Below are 7825 nucleotides of genomic sequence, written 5' to 3'. Positions count from 1 at the left end.
CTCCTGCCTCGGCCTCCTGAGTAGCTGGGATTACAGGCACGTGCCACCATGCCCAGCTAATTTTTTGTACTTTTAGTAGAGACAGGGTTTCACCATGTTGACCAGGATGGTCTCGATCTCTTGACCTCGTGATCCACCCGCCTCGGCCTCCCAAAGTGCTGGGATTACAGGCTTGAGCCACCGCGCCCGGCCCTGTTGTCCCTCTTTTACAGGTGAAGAAACTGAGACTTGGAGAGTTTAAATAATGTGCCCAAGTTAAGGCTGACATTAAACCCAAGTAGACTGACTCCAGGTTCTGTGTTCTTAACTCTGATGCCATACTGCCTCCTGGAGCACATCTTTAGAAGGAGCTTGTGTACTTAAAACTCTACAACAGAAGGTGGCCGTAGGTATGAACTGTTGCCTACAAGGCAATTAATTCCTCCAGAAGCGAAGCAGAGGGATGCTTCAAGCACACTTGTAAGCAAAGATTGAGGGATGTAGGGAGATTCCAGGATATAGGTCCTCCAAATGCTCAGATGAGACAGACTCTGGTAAGTAGCAGGAGGGAGGATTTTATCCTTCCCCAACCCCACCACATCCCTGAGAGACAGCCAGGGATGCTCTCTGGAGAAAATTCCCAGTTTCTGGGGTTACATGAGATAGTCCACTTTTTGCAGGAGAGACAAAAAAAGACTTCTTAGAGCACAGAGTCAAGGCCTTTCTCACTTTCTAGTCATAAAAGACGGAGACCCCAAAGAGACTGGAAGAGCATGGGGTACTGTCATAGAAAGAGCATTAAAGCACACAACAGGACACCTATGCTCAAGTATGAAGACCTGGATCCCAAGACCAGCTCTAACATTAATTAACAAGTCGTGTAACCTTGGACACAGCCTTCCCACTGTCAGAACCACACGACCTCTAAGGTACTCAGTAAACATTTGATTCCTACAACCCTATCTTCTCTGCCTTGCCTGGCCCATGAGCACTGGGATAAAGGGAGAAGAGTCAGCAGTTAAGACGGTCCTGGTAGATCCAATGCACTGCCAGTCTTTTTAAAATAATAGTAGGAGTAATATATGTGAAGGGCTTACTCTGTGCTGGACCCAGTGCTAAATGCCTTATCAATGTAGCAATGCTATGATAAGAAAAGTTAAAAGACAAAATGATTAGCCCGTGGAAATAAGACAAAATGATTGCTGTGTCCTATAAAAGTCATATTAGAGCACTGTGTAAGAAGGAAGAGTCATAGTAGCAATTTTTTCTTTTTTTGAGACATGGTCTCACTCTGTCACCCAGGCTGAAGTGCAGTGACATGACCACAGTTCATTGTACCCTTGACCTCCTGGGCTCAGCCTCCAAATTAACTGGCACTATGGGTATGCGCCACCCACACCTGGCCAATTTTGGGGGGGTTTATTTTTGTTTTTGTTTTTGTTTTGTAGAGACAGTTTTCACCATGTTGCCTAAGTTGGTCTTGAACTCCTGGGCTCAAGAAATCTGCCCACCGTGGCCTCCCAAAGTGTTGGGATTACAGGCGTGAGCCACCACGCTCGGCCCACAAGAGCATTCTGTTGCCAAACTGAAATGGGGAGGTGGGCAGAGCCATCAAAGAGGAGAGGCCACTGGAGACCCAGGAGCTTCAGGGAGAACCCAGGGATCCAAAAAGAGCAGCAGTCAATACATGCACAGGGGGCTTTCACAACAGGACAAGGAATTCCAGAGGACAAGGGAGGGCAGGCCCGGGGAGAAATGGAGCGAGGCGAGGGAGCTGAGATGAAATACTCCTGGCCAACTTCCACTCACTCTTCTGAATTCAGCTTAAACATGGCTTCTTCAGGAAGACTTCTAGGACCCTTCAGACCAGGTCCTGCTGAAGCAGGAGGGGCTGTGAGAAACAGACCTCTTGGACACCAAATTAGGAAGGAAGAGGTTATTTTGGCCGGGAGCAAGGCGACATGTTTGTCTAACAGCCACACTCCTCTAACAAAGAGAAACTCTGCCTTTATACAGGCTTACAACTCTCGATATTACATGTGAAAAGGTCTTGGGTTTACAGTTTTAGAAATTACATGTGAAAGGGTCTTGGGTTTACAGTTTTAGAAATTACATGTGAAAGGGTCTTGGTCGATGGAGGAGGAGTGGGGTGGGGATTTGATCTTTAAAACGATGCCTTCCGGAGAGATTCCCCCATACTATGCCTGCTGTCTATAGGAAGGTGATTTAGGAGGCACCAGTCAGTCAGCCTTTTCTTCTATTGAAATGCAGTGTGGAAGTCAAGGGGGAGGTGATCTTGGATGCTTGGGTCTCCTTCCTCACTGATTCCTTGCCCTATGTTCCCAAAGCACTATGCCTTTCTCTTTTGGTCATGTTTGTACAACTTGTAATCAACTAATCTATGACTCTGCCTCTGTGATTGCTGGGAATCCAGCGTGAACCACATAGTGCCTGACATCCACAGGAACTCCACTGATTCTCATTGAGTGGAGGGGAGGAGGGATGGGTGGGTGGATGAATGATCTGAAAATCCAGATGAGGGCAGCAGAAGGAAGATGTTGCATTTGAGGAAGCAAGGGTTTGGGGGAGAACAGGAGGCACAGAAAAATGACAGCACATAAACTTACTGAAACTTTCGGGAATTTGATTTTATTTTACTATGGCAAGCCCACATATGCTTTCTGAAAGGGAGGTAGGATCTACAGTGAGGGAATTTTATCGCTGTTTAGCTGTCAATGAGAAAATGCATTTGCCAGCTGCTGGCTAATTCAGTTTCATGGTTTATTTTCAACTCATCATCTATTTTAAAAACTGACTTGAATTTTGCCTGCAGCTACCTACAGTTCATCTCTCCTTATGCCTCAACATTCCCTCTTACGCTTTTCTTTACAATTTAAAACCCCAAATAGTCCCAATTCCAAATATTCTGGCTTGCTCTCTGTACAAACCATCAAAATACACAGAATTTTCATCTTTTCTACATTCACACCATGCCTCCAAGACAGCATCTTACATCTGAAAATGGCACAAAAATCCCCAGTTAGTCCATGTATTTTGACATGGGATTCAGAAAATGTGCTTTTAGCCCTCACCTCATATTTACTCTGTAAGCCAAAAATAAAATTCTAAACCCTCAACTGACTGAATGGAGAACCACCTCTCAGCCAAGGGCATTTCCAAAGTCAACCTGAAAAACCAGTTCAGGCCATGATAGGAAGAGAGGCTGAACCTCCCTCGATATACCCTCCTCCCTGTGGAATTCAGGCACAGCTGACCAGCATTATCATTAAAATAGAGATCTTAAGACTGTTAAAACAAACTCTTTGTAGCAGTAAGACACCGAATTCCAACCTGTCTCTAGTATAGCATCACATGACAGATAGCAGGCCCTGAGAGAATTCCGATATTCTACCCAAAAATATATGTCTTTGACATATTTTGAAATGGCCCTGCAAAGCTCTCTCTTTTAGGGAAAATCCACATTCTGTAGAGAATCCCCTTCCCTTTCCAGGTCTTTTCCTGATCCAGGAGATATTTAATTAAGAGTCTGGTACCTTTATGGGTCTGATAAGAGACATTTGCCATCTATTCTCTCGGAAGCCAGCTACCTAGAGGCTTCATCTGCAATAGTAAGAACGTTGGTTTCCACAACATCTTATCTTAACCCAAACGTTGCTTTTTATTGATTTCAGGTCTTTAGATAATAACCTAACTCTTTCAACCAATTGTCAGTCAGAAAATCTTTGGGGTTTTTTTTGAGGGGGGTGGCGCGGATGATGGTGTAGGAGGAAAGACAAGATCTCACTCTGTCACCCAGGCTGGAGTGCAGTGGCTCACTGCAGCCTCGAATTCTTGGGCTCAAGCTATCCTCCCACTTTCCATGTAGCTGAGACTACAGGCACACACCACCGCACAAGGCTAATTTTTAAAATTTTTTGCAGAGACAGGGTCTCACTATGTTGCCTAGGCTGGTCTTGAACTCCTGGGCTCAAGCAGTCCTCCCACTTCAGCCTTCCAAAGTGCTGGGATTACAGGCATAAGCCAATGCACCCAAGCTAGAAAATCTTTCAATCCACCTACAAGTTGGAAACCCTCCAGCCCTTCAAGTTGTCCAGCCGTTCCAGACCCAACCAATGTATACCTTACATGTATACCCACTGATGTCTGCTTGTATCTAAGACAGGTCTCCGTTAATTTAGAAAGTTTATTTTGCCGAAGTTGAAGATGCGCACCCGTGACCCAGCCTCAGGAGGTCCTGAAGACATGTGCCCAAGGTGATTGGGGCACAGCTTGGTTTTATACATTTTAGAGAGACATGAAACATCAACCAATACATGTAAGAGGTACATTGGTTCAGTCCAGAAAGGCAGGACAACTTGAAGCAGAGAGAGGGCTTCCAGGTCTCAGGTAGATGAGAGACAAATGGTTGCATTCTTTTGAGTTTCTGATTATGCTTTCCAAAGGAGGCAATCAGACATGCATTTATCTCAGTGAGCAGAGGGAGGACTTTGAATAGAATGGAAGACAGATTTGCCCTAAGCAGTTCCCTGTTTGACTTTTCCCTTTAGCTTAGTGATTTTGGGGTCCCAAGATTTATTTTCCTTTCACGCCTCTGTCCCTCTAAAATGTCTAAAATCAAGCTGTAACCCAAGCACCTTGGGCACATGTTCTCAGGATGTTTTGAGAGTCTGCATCGGGACTTGCTCACTCCTATGTTGTATTTGACCGGAGCGTAGAAAGTTATCACAAGACAAAAGTATGCCAGATTGCAGGGTCATTTATTATGCCGGCGACCACAGAGGACTCACGTCTCTCCAACCTGTGGTGGCAAAAGGAGGGTGCCACGATTTTTTATACCCAAAAAACCACCTTTGGGAGTGGGGGTGAGGGGCGGGGATGGGGATGAAAAGGCTTCAGACATTCCGAGGGCTAGTGGATTCCGTAAATTACCTCCTGGGCAGAGATGAGGGTGGGGGTCTCCGGACATTCCAAGGGATGGGGACTTTTGTCATTCCGTTTGTTACTTAAGTGGTTTACAGAAGTCAAGATAAACATTTGTTTACACATTATCTGGTTAAGGTGGAAATCACAGACCTTAGTTACTTATTACAAGTCACAGGAGCCAGGATGGAACTAGCTTGGGCTGCTTAGTCTGGCAATTGCCGGTAAGCAAAGGCTAGCAATTCTGGCAGTTACTGATAAGAAAAGGTAAGCAGCTTTACATAGTGGCTAGTTTGCAAAGCAAACTAGCAGTTTTATTTACAGTAGCCAAGGCTAGCAGTTATTGTGAGGAGAATGGGGCAGCCATTTCAACTTATCTAAAAACAGTTTTGCATTTTATAAAATAGTTTTGCTCTGGTTCTGGCTCTAGGCCAGCACAATATCACACCTATGTGGCTCAGAATAATTTCCTCAAGTGTTTCATGGAGTTTGACTCTTTGTTGCCAACTTTTTGTTCTATATGTAATCGTCATTTTTTTTTTTTTTTTTTTTTGAGACAGAGTCTCACTCCGTTATCCAGGCTGGAGTGCAGTGGTGTGATCTCGGCTCACTGCAACCTCCGCCTCCTAGGTTCAAGCAATTCTACCTCAGCCTGAGTAGTAGCTGGGACTACAGGCACTAGCCACTACGCCTAGCTAATTTTTGTATTTTTAGTAGAGACGGGGTTTTACCATATTGGCCAGGCTGGTCTCAAACTCCTGACCTTGTGATCTGCCTGCCTCGGCCTCCCAAAGTGCTGGGATTACAGGCGTGAGCCACTGCGCCCGGCTAATCATCATATTTTTTAAGTTTATAAAATTATATCTCTAATATGTGGAGCAAGCATTGAACTAAATGCTGGAGACACAAAGGTGAATAAAATATGGCAGGAAAGAAATGAGTTAACAAATACACGTCAAGAATGTGGAGGCCGGAAAGTATTGCTTTCCCTGATGAACTAGCATAAACCTCTCTAACAATGTAAATCACGTAACTTGTGTTGCCCATTTTCCAGTGAGAGAAATCAAAATCACAGCTTGAGCAAACTAAAATAATAATAGGAATCATTGGCCAGGCGCGGTGGCTCATGCCTGTAATCCCAGCACTTTGGGTGGCCAAGGCGGGTGGATCACCAGATCAAGAGATAGAGACTATCCTGGCCAACATGGTAAAACCCCATCTCTACTAAAAATACAAAAATTATCTGGGCATGGTGGCAAATGCCTGTAGTCCCAGCTACTTGGGAGGCTGAGGCAGGAGAACTGCTTGAACCCAGGAGGTGGAGGTTGCAGTGAGCTGAGATCATGCCACTGCACTCCAGCCTGGCAACAGAGCGAGACTTTGTCTCAAAAAGTAAAATAAAATAATAGGAATCATTTTTCACTCATGAGATTATGAACAACACCTAGTGGTGAATAAACAAACACAATAAAGGGTATTATATTAAAAGTCCACCCAGTTTACCATTTAGGTACTATAGTAAAAGTCCATCCCGTTTACCACTTAGGGTCAAAAAATGTAGACAAGAAATTCCAACTGAGTCTTGCTAGATAAGCAACATTTGAAAGGAAGCAAAGGAAAAAGCAAGGAAGAAACATTAGCAAAACAAAGTTGTGGAGGAGAACAACAGCTTGGCTTATTCAGGGAAATTACAAGTAGCTCAAGATTTGAGCAGCATCATAGGAATGAGAAAGCTGGAGAGATGTGAAAAGGCCAAAATAACAGGCCTTTCTAAGAAGCTCAGGAGCTTGAACATCATCTTGCAGCTGACCACGGTCAAAATGATTGTAATGACGGTAACTAACATTCACTGAGAATGTGTTCTGGGCCAGGTGCTGTCATAACTCATCCTACAAGGCAGGTCTGTTTTTATGCCCTTTCTACGTATGAGGAAATTAAAGAGTGGGAGAGAAAAGCTGTTGAAGAATTTTAAGCAAGCATAGCATGTTAACATTTACATTCTTAAAACACATCTCTGTATATACTACAGATGAAATAATACATCTTGCCTTTGCTTCAAAATAAAAGAGTTTGTGGGTGAGGATATAAAGATTTCCACAACCTGATGTCGTTGAATCTAGGTGATGCATACTATTATACTAATCGCTCATCTTTTTTTTTTTTTTTTTTTTAGATGGAGTCTCTCTCTGTCGTCCAGGATGGAGTATAGTAACAAAATCTCAACTAACTGCAACCTCCACCTCCTGGGTTCAAGTGATTCTCCTGCCTCAACCTCCCAAGGAGCTGGGATTACAGGCGTGTATCACCACTCCTGGCTAATTTTTGTATTTTTTAGTATAGATGGGGTTTCGCCATGTGGGCCACACTGGTCTCGAACTCCACTCCTGACCTCGGGTGATCAACCCATCTCGGCCTCCCAAAGTGCTGGGAATACAGGTATGAGCTACCACGCCTGGCCTCATCTTTTATATATTTGAAGTTTTGCATAATAAAAGTTTAAAATAATCTCTGGCTATAATGTGGAGATCCGATTGAGAAGCAGGAAGTGGGAAGTAATAAAACCAGTTAGAGGATTGTTTGATAAGTGAAAGCTGATGAGAGCTGGGAAAGTGATGGTAGGCTAGAGAGGACAATCTTTTTAATTAAATTTTCAATTTCTGTGGGTACATAGTAAGTGTACATATTTATGGGGTATATGAGATATTTTGATACAGGTATGCAATGTGTAAGAATTACATCATGGAGCCGGCTCAGTGGCTCACATCTGTAATCCCAACACTTTGAGAGGCCAAGGCGGGTGGATTACTCAAGGTCAGGAGTTCAAGATCAGCTTGACCCACATAGTGAAACCCCATCTTGACTAAAAATACAAAAATTAGCCAGGTGTGGTGGCAGGTGCCTGTGA

This window comes from Sapajus apella, unplaced genomic scaffold, assembly GCF_009761245.1.
Source record: "Sapajus apella isolate SASKATOON/1434 unplaced genomic scaffold, GSC_monkey_1.0 scaffold12, whole genome shotgun sequence".
Lineage (NCBI taxonomy): Eukaryota > Metazoa > Chordata > Mammalia > Primates > Cebidae > Sapajus > Sapajus apella.
This window is presented reverse-complemented; position numbering follows the sequence as displayed.